Here is a 12,780-nt window from a genome sequence, read left to right as displayed (position 1 = left end):
CAATTGACTGGTTTGATCTCCTTGCTGTCCAAGGGACTCTCAAGAGTCTTCTCCAACAGCACAGTTGAAAAGCATCAATTCTTTGTGCTCAGCTTTCTTTATAGTCCAACTGTCACATTCATACATGACTACTGAAAAATCACAGCTTTGACTAGAAGGACCTTTGTCGGTAAAGTTATGTCTCTGCTTTTTAATATGCTGTCCTGATTTGTCATAGCTTTTCTTCCAAGGAGCAAGTGTCTTTTCATTTCACGGCTGCAGTCACTATTTGTAGTGATTTTGGAGCCCAAGAAAATAAAGTCTGTCACTGTTTCCATCGTTTCCCCATCTATTTGCCATGAAGTGATGGGACCGGATGCCATAATCTTCATTTTTTGAATGTTGAGTTTTAGGTCATCTTTTTCACTCTCCTCTTTACTTTCATCAAGAGGCTCTTTAGTTCCTCTTCACTTTCTGCCATAAGAGTGGTGTCATCTACATAGCTGAGGTTATTTGATATTTCTCCCAGAGATCTTGATTTCGGCTTGTGCTTCATCCAGCCCAACGTTTTGCATGATGTACTCTGCAAAGAAGTTAAATAAGCAGGGTGACAATATGCAGCCTTGACATACTCTTTTCCCAATTTGGAACCAGTCCATTGTTCCATGTCCAGTTCTAACTGTTGCTTCTTGGCCTGCATACAGGTTTCTCAGGAGGCAGGTAAGGTGGTCCGGTATTCCCATCTCTTGAAGAATTTTCCACAGTTTGTTGTGATCCATACAGTCAAAGGCTTTAGCATAGTCAATTAGCAGAAGTAATGTAGAAGTAGATGTTTTTCTGGAACTCTCTTGCTTTTCCTATGATCCAGTGGATGTTGGCAATTTGATCTCTGGTTCCTCTTCCTTTTCTAATCCAGTTTGAACATCTGGATGTTCTCAGTTTACGTACTGTTGAAACCTAGCTTGGAGAACTTTGAGCATTACTTTGTTAGCGTGTGAGATGAGTACAATTGTGCAGTAGTTTGAACATTCTTTGGTATTGCTTTTCTTTCTGATTGAAATATAAACTGACCTTTTCTAGTTCTGTGGCCACTGCTGAGTTTTCCAAATTTGTTGGCATATTGAGTGTAGCATTTTAACAGCATCACATTTTAGGATTTGAAATACTCAGTACAGTCAAATAAATATATTTTTTAAATCTTGCATAATTGCATGCTCAGTCATGTTTGACTCTTTGTGACCCCATAGACTTATAGCCTACCAGGGTCCTCTGTCTATGGAATTTTCCAAACAAGACTACTGGGAGCAGGTTGCCATTTCCTTCTCCAGGGGATCTTCCCTAACCCAGGGATCATACCCAAGTCTGGCATCTCCTGCATTGGCAGGAGGATTCTTTACTGCTCTGCCATCTGAGAAGTCCCTTAAAAAGTCTTTTGAAAAAAATTGAACATTGAGCTTACTCATTCTGGTATTGTTTGAAATTTTAGTTGATCTGTTTCATCATTTAAAATCTGTAGTTCCCAGCTATTTATTCACTGTGACACACAATGGACCAAATGAATATATCAGATACTTCCAAGAGAAGCCACCGCAATGAGAAGCCCGTGCGCTGCAATGAAGAGTAACCCTCGCTTGGTGCAAATAGAGAAAGCCCCAGCACAGCAATGAAGACACAGTGCAACCAAAAAATTTTGTTTTTATTTTTAAAATAATTTCTTGAATACCTACTATGTGCCTGCCACACACTGTGCCAGACATGACACACAGCCAGATGTCAGACTAAGGCTTAGACAAGTTGGTTGGTAATTATTTACATTTCCCAGCATGGTAGCTATAAAGTTCTTTATTTTTTCATGGTATTCATTCATTCCTTTATTCTGAATGCTTTCACATACTTACTTTGTGTCGGGGTATATGCTAAGTGCTAGGCATAAAATGGTAAGTAAGACAGATACACATTCCTCTCATGGAGTTTACATTCTAGTAGGGGACAAAGCTCGGAGAAGGCAATGGCACCCCACTCCAGTACTTTTGCCTGGCAAATCCCATGGACTGAGGAGCCTGGTGGGCTGCAGTCCATGGGGTTGCTAGGAGTCGGACACGACTGAGCGACTTCACTTTCACTTTTCACTTTCATGCACTGGAGAAGGAACTGGCAACCCACTCCAGTGTTCTTGCCTGGAGAATCCCAGGGATGGGGGAGCCTGGTGGGCTGCCGTCTCTGGGGTAGCACAGAGTTGGACATGACTGAAGCGGCTTAGCAGCAGCAGCAGGGGACGAAGCTACATCAGAACACAAGTGAGTGAAAGAGAATTTGCTATAATTTGTTGTGTTTTTTTTTTTACTTGTGTGCAGCACCCTCTGGTCTCCCTCCTCTTCCTTTCTCTCCTGTTCTTGAGCACTTTGGTCCTAAAGCCATTAGGTAAATCAGAAGAAGGTAGCATCCATGTCTGGGGACATGGGGAGACTTGGTGGCTTAGATTGGAGTGTCAGGCCGAAGCAGGATAAGGAAGAGGTCAATCCAGAGCAGAAACCCGGCTCAGGTGTGGCCTGAGTGGTGAGGAGGCCATCCACACGTGCCGTGGAGCAGCAGGGACAATGAGCGGTGGGTTGCACAGGGCGGTGATGAAATCAATAAGCAGACGAGGGGTAAGAAGGGCCCAGTTTCTCTCCACAAGAGGAGATAGTTGCAGATACAAAAAAAGAGAAAAACTGGAGTGGGCTTTTGTATTAGATTGAAATACTGGTGTGACCTCATGATTTCCAATGTACCGTATATATACACATACATATATTCTCTAGCTGGCTTCTGTATAACATTCTCCGCTAAAATACACCAGGGTTCCTTTTTAAAATTGAAGTATAGCTGATTTACAAAAGGGGTCCTTGAAAAAAATGCCCGATTCCATGGCTAGGGTAGGAAAAATACTTGATTAGCTTGGGAAAAAAGATTTTTTTCAGGAAAGCAAAGAAGCAGCCAGGAATGAGGGGCCTGTGTCATAGGTCACAGTAGCCAGTTTCCCGCAGCCAGCATTGGCCAAATATGGGATAATTTAAGCATTAAATAAATAAATATAGTGATAGATTATAACCCATTGGATAACAGAAGACCACACTGGTATAAAATAATAAATGAATAACCTGATATATGGAGAGCAAACTGCAGAGAGAGGTACCAAATGAAGGCCTAGGAAATAATACACCCAGAGATGGAAAAGCAACAAAGTCAATTCTTCTTTACAGCCTCTTTTTTTCCTTTAAATAGCAGTAAATGGTTGGAAATTACTAAATTTTTTTTTTTTTTTTTTGCCTCACCATGAGGCATGCAGAAATCTTAGTTCCCCAAACAGGGATCGAACCTGTGCCCTCTGCATTGGGAGTGCAGAGTCTTAACCACTAGGTCACCAGGGAAGTTCAATAATTGCTAACTAAAGTTATTTTTGAATTCTGAGTTTGAACAGCAGAATGAAATAGTGTCTAGACTGACTCACCAGAGGAAGGGCATCAGGAGAAACCAGTTTTTCAAAATAGGTTTTTCCAAAAATACAAAGCTGTTGAATATGTATTATCACAAGCTAGTCACTCAATAGTTTTCTATAATGAGCTATGTATTATAATTAGCAAAATTTAGAGCCCATTGAGGACTCAAAATTTGTGCTATTCCGTTCTTAATTTTTCTCATATTGATTCTGTTTGATACAAAGCAACATCAAGCAAAACTCATGCTTGATTTGGCTGAACTGTTGCAATTACAGAAAAAAGTCAGTGAACATTTCTTGTAAGGCAAGTCGCAGAGTCAGATACGACTTAGCAACTGAACAACTTTTGCTAGGAAGTTAGAAGCTGCTTTAATTGTTTCCACCACCAGATGGCAGTGTTAGGATATCATAGAAATTCTACTTGCTGCTAACGTGTATCGGAGACGGCAATGGCACCCCACTCCAGCACTCTTGCCTGGAAAACCCCATGGACCGAGGAGCCTGGTGAGCTGCAGTCCATGGGGTCGTGAAGAGTCGGACACGACTGAGTGACTTCACTTTGACTTTTCACTTTCATGCATTGGAGAAGGAAATGGCAATCCACTCCAGTGTTCTTGCCTGGAGAATCCCAGGGGCAGGGGAGCCTGGTGGGCTGCCATCTCTGGGGTCGCACAGAGTCAGACATGACTGAAGCGACTTAGCAGCAGCAGCAGCAGCAGCTAACATGTATTGGTTTCTGACAAGCAACTTTCTGAAACAGTAAGGGAAAGGGTGAGGGTAACATTACCTACCTAAAAGTGTTGTGAGAATAAAATCACAAATATATGCAAAGCATGGACATATGTTAATGGGTTGAATTGTGTCCACCAAAATTCGTACGCTGAAGTCCTAGTCCCCAGGGCCTCACACTGTGACCCTATTTGAAGATGGGGTCACTGGAGATATAATTAGTTCACACGAACAAAGTTGCTCAGGTGGACTCTAATCTAGTATGCTCGGTGTCCTCATACAAAGGGGACACTTGGACACAGACGTTCACAGAGGGAGGCCATCATGTGAAGAGGAAGGCAGACTTGGGGTGAAGCTTCTGTAAGCCAAGGACCACCAGAGATGGCCAGCAACCACCAGGAGCTAGGGCAGAGGCAGGGAGCACATTCTGCCTCACAGCCCTCAGAGGAAACCAAGCCTCCCAACACCTTGATCTCAGACCTCCAGCCTCCAGAACTGGGAGACAATACTTTCCTGTTGTTTAAGGCTCCCGGCCGGTGGCACTTTGTTACAGCAGCCCTGGGAAATGAACAGCATGTGAAAAAGGACTAATGCATATCAGCTGTTAGGAGTGCTGAACACTTCTAATATAATTGTAGGGGGCAACAAGACTGTTTCTGCTACAAAGTGCATTTTCCAGCTGTCATGGATTTATTGAATATATCCTGCATACACACACACACACACACCACCCAAATCAAGACATTCTATGGAGCAAGAGAGAGCAGGGAGGGGAATTTCAGTGAAACACAGGAGGATAGCTGCTAACAATGAGATATGTAAGGTCTTCATTCTCTGAGGAAGCTCACACAGAGGGCACATGACCCCTTGGGAGGGTCAGGATTTGGAGCTCTATGGTTTTGAGACTCTCAGGCATGCGGTATAAAGGTGTTAGTTCTTCATACCAGAGAGGTCCTCCCTTTGCTGGTTGGAGAGTTGAATCTAATAATTGTAGCATCCCTCTTCATCTCAGGCCATGAATTTTGGTCATTTCCTTTTATTCTCTAAAAGCTGGGAAAGGGAAAGGGGCAAAGAAGCTTGGTGGTGGTTTGGTTTTGTTTGTTTTTGTTGAGATCTAGAATCTCTAAAAACCAATTGTGTTAAAGATTGTGATCAGTTAGGTGGTATGAAGGCTGAAGAACTGCCCCTGAGCCCCCTGTCCACATATTTCCTCAATATTTCACCCCAATCCCTACCCCAGAGACAATGAACAAAAGAGTCTTGAATAGAGTTTCCCTGGTGGCTCGGTGGTAAGAATCTGCCCATCAATGCAGGAGACACAGGCTTGATCCCTGATCCGGCAAGATCCCACTTGCCCCAGAGCACTCAGTCTGTGTGCCACAGCTATTGAGCCTGTCCTGTAGGGCCCGGGGGCCGTAATCACTGAAGCCTGCATGCCCCAGAGTCTGTGCTTTGCAGCAAAAGGAGCCATCGCAACGAGAAGCCTGTGCACTAGAAGCAGAGAGTAGCCCCCACTCGCCACCACTAGAGAAAAGCCTGAACAGCAGCAAAGACCCGACACACCCCAAAGTAATTTAATTCCATTTACATTTTAAAAGTCTCGAATAAAGTGAGCTGAAATAGGCAGCACAGCAGGTTGCCACACTTGACACAGAACTCACCCCAAATCATCCCTTCCTCAGGCTCGGAGAAGGGACTTGGCCCCGTTGGATGGGCTGGGAGGCTGTCAGCTGTTAGGGGAACTTGGAGCTGCCTTTTGTGTGTGTGTATGATAAAGAGAGCATAGTGAATATTTCCTGTGAGGTAATGGGTTGGATTGGAATTTTAGCTAAAAGGAACTGTGAGGACCTTGTTTGGTTACTGAAATGAGCCAACCAAGCAGAAAGGTTATCTTGAGACAACTGAAACCCAGGGAGGGTCCGGATTCTAGATCTGCAGATATGACACTGAGTCTTCTCCATCCCACGACCTCTATACATATTAGCTGTTTCCTCTCCCTAAAAAACACCTTCCACCCCACGCAATTTTGTCCAGTCAACTCTATGTCTTTTAAGACTCTGTCATCAAGGATACGTTTTCCACCAGACCTTTTCTGATTTCTATGCTCTCTGTCTTAATTATGTGGAGCGGCACAGGGTCAGGAACTTTATATATTCACCTCGCCATTCCCAGCACCTAGTTGAATGCCTGGCTCATAACTTGGCTTCCTGACTGGGCTGAAAATACCTTGGGATCACAATATTTATCTGATTGATTTTTATATCTTTCCAGAGTGCCAAGAATAAAGCCTTGTACACAGTAGATCAATAAAAACTTGTTAAACATACAGATCACAAAATGTAACAAGTTTGTTCTTTCTTTTTGTATTTCAAGGGAAAATATAATAAATAATCATGATACCAAGCCAAACAAATCCAAAGAAACCTCCAGGAAACAAAAATGAGCAAGTGTGCCAAGAGGTTTTACAGAGTAAGTCCATATGGGATTTTAAAAAACAACACAAGTGCTGTAGGACTTTATTGTGAATTGAATCTGCCAATATCAATGCTGAAGAAGCCAATCCTAAAGCCAACTACCAGCATTTGTTTCCCAAACACTGATTAAAACAAATATTTTTCAGTTGCCATAGCTTTGGGATATATTTTTGACAAGCACACTGAACATAAGAAAATAATATGGAAACTCTGGCTCCTTTCATTTTTGTTTGACATTAAAGAACCTAACCTCACTAGTGAGGCTAGAAAACACCAGTTTCACAACCACAAAGATAGCTTTCCTTGGATCCAGGATGCCAGCTCCGGTGCCATCGTTGTGATGGTCTGTCATTTCTACCAGCAGCATGTGCTTTACAGTTGGACACAGCTTCCAAGTAGCCTTCAAGTTTGGAAACTAGCTAACATTCGACTAAGCCCTGTGTCTCTGCATGCAAGCACCGACAATATCTCCTTAATATGGTGTATAGCCCTTCTGCACAGTTTTAACTTTTATTATGAAAATCTAAGAGCATATGCAGGGCTTCCCTGGTGGCTCAGGTGATAAAGAATTTGCCTGCAATGCAAGAAACCCAGGTTTGATCCCTGGGTTGGGAAGATCCCCTGGAGAAGGGAATGGCAACCTACTCCAGTATTCTTGCCCGGGAAACCCCATGGACAGAAGAGCCTGGTGGGCTACAGTCCAAGGGGTCGCTCAGAATCAGACACGATTTAGTGACTAACCCTTCAAGAGCATATACCAAATCAGGGAGAATTCATTTGCCCAGCTTCAACAGTTACCAATTGTGAAAGGAGAACTCAAGACATAGAACCCTTAAAGAAAGACTTTTCGCTTTCACTATTCAGTAAGGGAGATGATACTTCATAATAAACGTGTTCTCCAAACAAACAACATAGCAGGTATCTAGATTAAAAATGAGAAGTTGCCAAGATTACTATCAGTTTGTATCATATTGCAAGGGTTGTCGCTGATCTGTGGATATCAATATTGTAAAAATCAGGAATAAAGTTGTTTGCATTAGGTTCTTAGCAGCTTACAAGAAGGGCTTACTTAGATCTTCATTCAGAGGCTACTGTTACGATATTCTGCCTTTTTTTTAGTTTAAGAATGCCAAACATTCGGCATTTCTTTTTTTATTTATTTGGGGGTGAGTTTGTGACTATGGTACATGATGCGCTAAGTCAAGAGACCAGCAGGACGAGTATTACTCCTGCTTGCTTGGCGAGTTCCTGCCTCTGAAGCATAAACTGGAGCATACAGGTTTGTTCAGTGATTTTCTGATTCACGTCATTAACTTGGTGGATTTTTCCTATTTGGCCAGTTTAATTTATATAGGACTCATAAGAGGTATGAGGCTTCCTAAGTGGCTCAGTGGTAAAGAATCCACCTGCCAGTGAGAGGAGACATAGGAGATATGGGTCAGGAAGATCCCCCAGAGGAGGAAATAGCGACCCACTCCAGTATTCTTGCCTGGAGAATCCCATGGACAGAGGAGACTGGTAGGCTACAGTTCATAGAGTTGCAAAGAGTTGGACATAGCTAAGCTCACCCCGCACACAAGAGATGTTGATTAATATGAAAAGGTTTCCTTATTGTATGGTTCAAAAGAACTAAAGCCTTGTGGTGAACTAACGTCTATGTAGAGGCATCATACTTCCCTGGTGGCTCAAATGGTAAAAGCGTCTGCCTACAATGCAGGAAACCCAGCTTCAATCCCTGGGTTGGGAAGAATTCCTAGAGAAGGAAATGGAAACCCACTCTAGTACTCTTGCCTGGAGAATCCCATGGACGGAGGAACTTGGTAGGCTACAGTCCGTGGGGTCACAAGGAGTCAGCTACAACTGAGCGACTGCACTTTAGAGGCGTCATAAAGCCCCTAGTCGTATTTTGATCCTATCAGTGTTACAGTATTTGAACCGCTGCTATCCTCTTGCCCTTTCTATGTCTAAAAACAAAAGGCACCCCGTTTGCCTCTGGCAATCTTTACCTGCAGTAGCTGTACAACTGGGGTGCGAGTCCTCTGAGATCTCCAAGTAAGCTAGTGTTCTGGCCTGTCAGGAAGTAGCCTTCTTTTTAATTATTTATTTTTGGCTGTGCTTGAGCTGTTTCTGGGCTTCCCAGGTGGTGCTAGTGCTAAAGAACCCGCCTGCCAATGCAGGAGATATAAGAGATCCAGGTTTGATCCCTGGGTCAGGAAGATCCCCTGGAGGAGGGCACAGCAACCCACTCCAGTATTCTTGCCTGGAGAATCCCGTGGACAGAGGAAGCTGGCGGGCTACAGTCCACAGGGTCACACAGAGTCGGACACGACTGAAGACACTCAGCACCGCAGGCACGCACGGGCTTTCTCTAGATGCACTGAGCTGGGGCTACTCTTTGTTGAAGTTTGTGGGCTTCTCATTGTGGTGCCTTCTCTTGTTGTAGCCTTCTCTGGTGGCTCAGCTGGTAAAGAATCTGCCTGCAATGCGGGAGACCTGGGTTCAGTCCCTGGGTTGGGAAGAGCCCCTGGAGAAGGGAAAGGCTACCCTCTCCAGTATTCTGGCCTGGAGAATTCCATGGACTGTATAGCCCATGGGATCACAAAGAGTCGGACACAGCTGAGCGACTTTCCCTTTCTCTTTTCTCTTGTTGCAGAGCACAGGCTCTAGAACAGTAGCTGTGGAGCACAGACTCAGTTGCCCTGAGGCTTGTGGAATCCTCCCAGATCAGGGATCAAACTCGTGTCCCCTACATTGGCAGACAGAGTCTTAACCACTGGACCACCAAGGAAGTCCAGGAGGTAACATCCTTCATTAACCGTAAGGCTGAGATTCCACTAGTCATAGAGCATGAACAAGGAAAGTTTTCTGGAAAGATTCTGTAGGCATCTTTTCCAAATATTCCAGAGCAGTCCTTGTTGCTTAATAGTGAGCCTACCATACCTAATTAAATGAGATTTGGTTTTGAATGTGACATTTCGGTTACAAATTTTTATCAAATCCCCATAGGAAAAGGATAGATTTGTTCTGAACCTGTGTAAATAATGACATGGTCATGAAAAAGTAAAGTAAAAGTAAATGGCATTTTGTGTAATAATCACTATTCTGTGCAGTTTTACAGACAAAGCCAATCAGTATGTGTTACTATTTTCCACAGAATCACTTTTTTTAGTTATTATTTTGCAACTTATGCAAATATGAAATCATTATGTTGTACTCCAAAACTAATTGAATGTTATGTGTCAATTATATTTCAATCTTTTACATAGATAAAATAAAATGCTATAACTTTAAAAATATTTTTCTTAGACTTTCCTCTTGATTTATTATTATATTACCCATTTTCTAAGATATTTTATAGATTTTTTTCTGAACTCTGGGAGACCAATGGCAATAAGACAGCCCTTAAAAATGTTGTGTTCTACTTTGAACAAAGTTAACTTGTTAAATCAAAAATTAGTGATAAATTGAGAAGAAAGGGATGTTCTTATTTGCACAATAGAAAATAGAACACTATCCACAAGCAAGCTTTTCATCTTAATTTTCTTCCATCCTAGACCGAAAAGACTCTAGAGAGTCCTTTGGACAGCAAGGAGATCAAACCAAAAAACCCTAAAGGAAATCAGTCCTGAATATTCATTGGAAGGACTGATGCTGAAGTTCCAATACTTCGGTTACCTGAGTCAAAGAGCCAACTCATTGGAAAAGACCCTGATGCTGGGAAAGATTGAAGGCAGGAGCAGAAGTTGGTGACAGAGGATGAGATGGTTGGATGGCATCACCGACTCAATGGACATGAGTTTGAGCAAGCTCCAGAAGATAGTGAAGGACAAGGAAGCCTGGCATGCTGCAGTCCATGGGGTCACAAAGAGTCAAACACAACTGAGCAGTGAACAGCAACTAGATAATTTTTTATTTTATAATCTTAATGTATAATTGGCCAACTACTGTCACAAAATCATCTGCTTTCGACCTAAAAAAAAAAAAAAAGTCCTAGAAATCCTCAGTCATCATTTAATTACACACTTGGTGACATCAGGGTGGAAAGCCCATACCTGTGAATCTATTCCGTTTAGTATCAATAGTGAACAGTATACCTGCAGGCCTTTCCTGAGGTTGTGATTCTTTCAACGTTTCTCCCAGAAGATTCCATCACTGGTTTATAGCGTAATAACAGGGGTATCAGTTCAGTTCAGTTGCTCAGTCGTGTCTGACTCTGCGACTCCATGAATCACAGCACGCCAGGCCTCCCTGTCCATCACCAACTCCTGGAGTTCACTCAGACTCAAGTCCATCCAGTCGGTGATGCCATCCAGCCGTCTCATCCTCTGTCGTTCCCTTCTTCTCCTGCCCCCAATCCCTCCCAGCATCAAAGTCTTTTCCAGTGAGTCAGCTCTTCACATGAGGTGGCCAAAGTACTGGAGTTTCAGCTTTAGCATCATTCCATCCAAAGAAATCCGAGGACTGATTTCCTTTAGGATGGACTGGTTGGATCTCCTTGCAGTCCCTGGGACTCTCAAGAGTCTTCTCAGTTCAAAAGCATCAATTATTCGGTGCTCAGCTTTCTTCACAGTCCAAAAGCATCAATTATTCAGTGCTCAGCTTTCTTCACAGTCCAACTCTCACATCCATACATGACCACTGGAAAAACCATAGTCTTGACTAGACAGACCTTAGTCGGCAAAGTAATGTCTCTGCTTTTGAATATGCTGTCTAGGTTGGTCATAACTTTTCTTCCAAGGAGGAAGTGTCTTTTAATTTCATGGCTGCAATCACCATCTGCAGTGATTTTGGAGCCCCCAAAAATAAAGTCTGACACTGTTTCCACTGTTTCCCCATCTATTTCCCATGAAGTGATGGGACTGAATGCCATGATCTTCGTTTTCTGAATGTTGAGCTTTAAGCCAACATTTTCACTCTCCTCTTTCACTTTCATCAAGAGGCTTTTTAGCTCCTCTTCACTTTCTGCCTTAAGGGTGGTGTCATCTGCATATCTGAGGTTACTGATATTTCTCCCGGCAATCTTGATTCCAGCTTGTGTTTCTTCCAGTCCAGCATTTCTCATGATGTACTCTGCATATAAATTAAATAAGCAGGATGACAATATACAGCCTTGATATACTCCTTTTCCTATTTGGAACCAGTCTGTTGTTCCATGTCCAGTTCTAACTGTTGCTTCCTGACCTGCATACAGATTTCCCAAGAGGCAGGTTAGGTGGTCTGGTATTCCCATCTCTTTCAGAATTTTCCACAGTTTATTGTGATCCACACAGTCAAAGGCTTTGGCATAGTCAATAAAGTAGAAATAGATGTTTTTCTGGAACTCTCTTGCTTTTTCCATGATCCAGCGGATGTTGGCAATTTGATCTCTGGTTCCTTTGCCTTTTCTAAAACCAGCTAGAACATCAGGAAGTTCACGGTTCACGTATTGCTGAAGCCTGGCTTGGAGAATTTTAAGCATTACTTTACTAGCGTGTGAGATGAGTGCAATTGTGCAGTAGTTTGAGCATTCTTTGGCATTGCCTTTCTTTGGGATTGGAATGAAAACTGACCTTTTCCAGCCCTGTGGCCACTGCTGAGTTTTCCAAATTTGCTGGCATATTGAGTGCAGCACTTTTACAGCATCATCTTTCAGGATTTGAAATAGCTCAACTGGAATTCCATCACCTCCACTATTGTTCATAGTGATGCTTTCTAAGGCCCACTTGACTTCACATTCCAGGATGTCTGGCTCTAGATGAGTGATCACACCATCGTGATTATCCGGGTCATAAAGATCTTTTTTGTACAGTTCTTCTGTGTATTCTTGCCATCTCTTCATAATATCTTCTGCTTCTGTTAGGTCCATACCATTTCTGTCCTTTATTGAGCCCATCTTTGCATGAAATGTTCCCTTGGTATCTCTAATTTTCTTGAAGAGATCTCTAGTCTTTCCCATTCTGTTGTTTTCCTCTATTTCTTTGCATTGATCGCTGAAGAAGGCTTTCTTATCTCTTCTTGCTATTCTTTGGAACTCTGCATTCAGATGCTTATATCTTTCCTTTTCTCCTTTGCTTTTCGCCTCTCTCCTTTTCACAGCTCTTTGTAAGGCTTCCCCAGACAGCCATTTTGCTTTTTTGCTTT

The 12,780-nt window shown here is 42.8% G+C and overlaps 1 non-coding gene across 1 annotated transcript; it reads right to left on the bottom strand.

Annotated features, from left to right (window-relative positions):
- Window positions 3,317–3,389, bottom strand: TRNAG-CCC. The gene has a single exon. It is a non-coding gene; the product is annotated as a tRNA-Gly (tRNA).

Source organism: Capra hircus, chromosome 15 (genome assembly GCF_001704415.2).
Source record: "Capra hircus breed San Clemente chromosome 15, ASM170441v1, whole genome shotgun sequence".
Classification (NCBI taxonomy): Eukaryota; Metazoa; Chordata; class Mammalia; order Artiodactyla; family Bovidae; genus Capra; species Capra hircus.
This window is presented reverse-complemented; position numbering and strand designations above follow the sequence as displayed.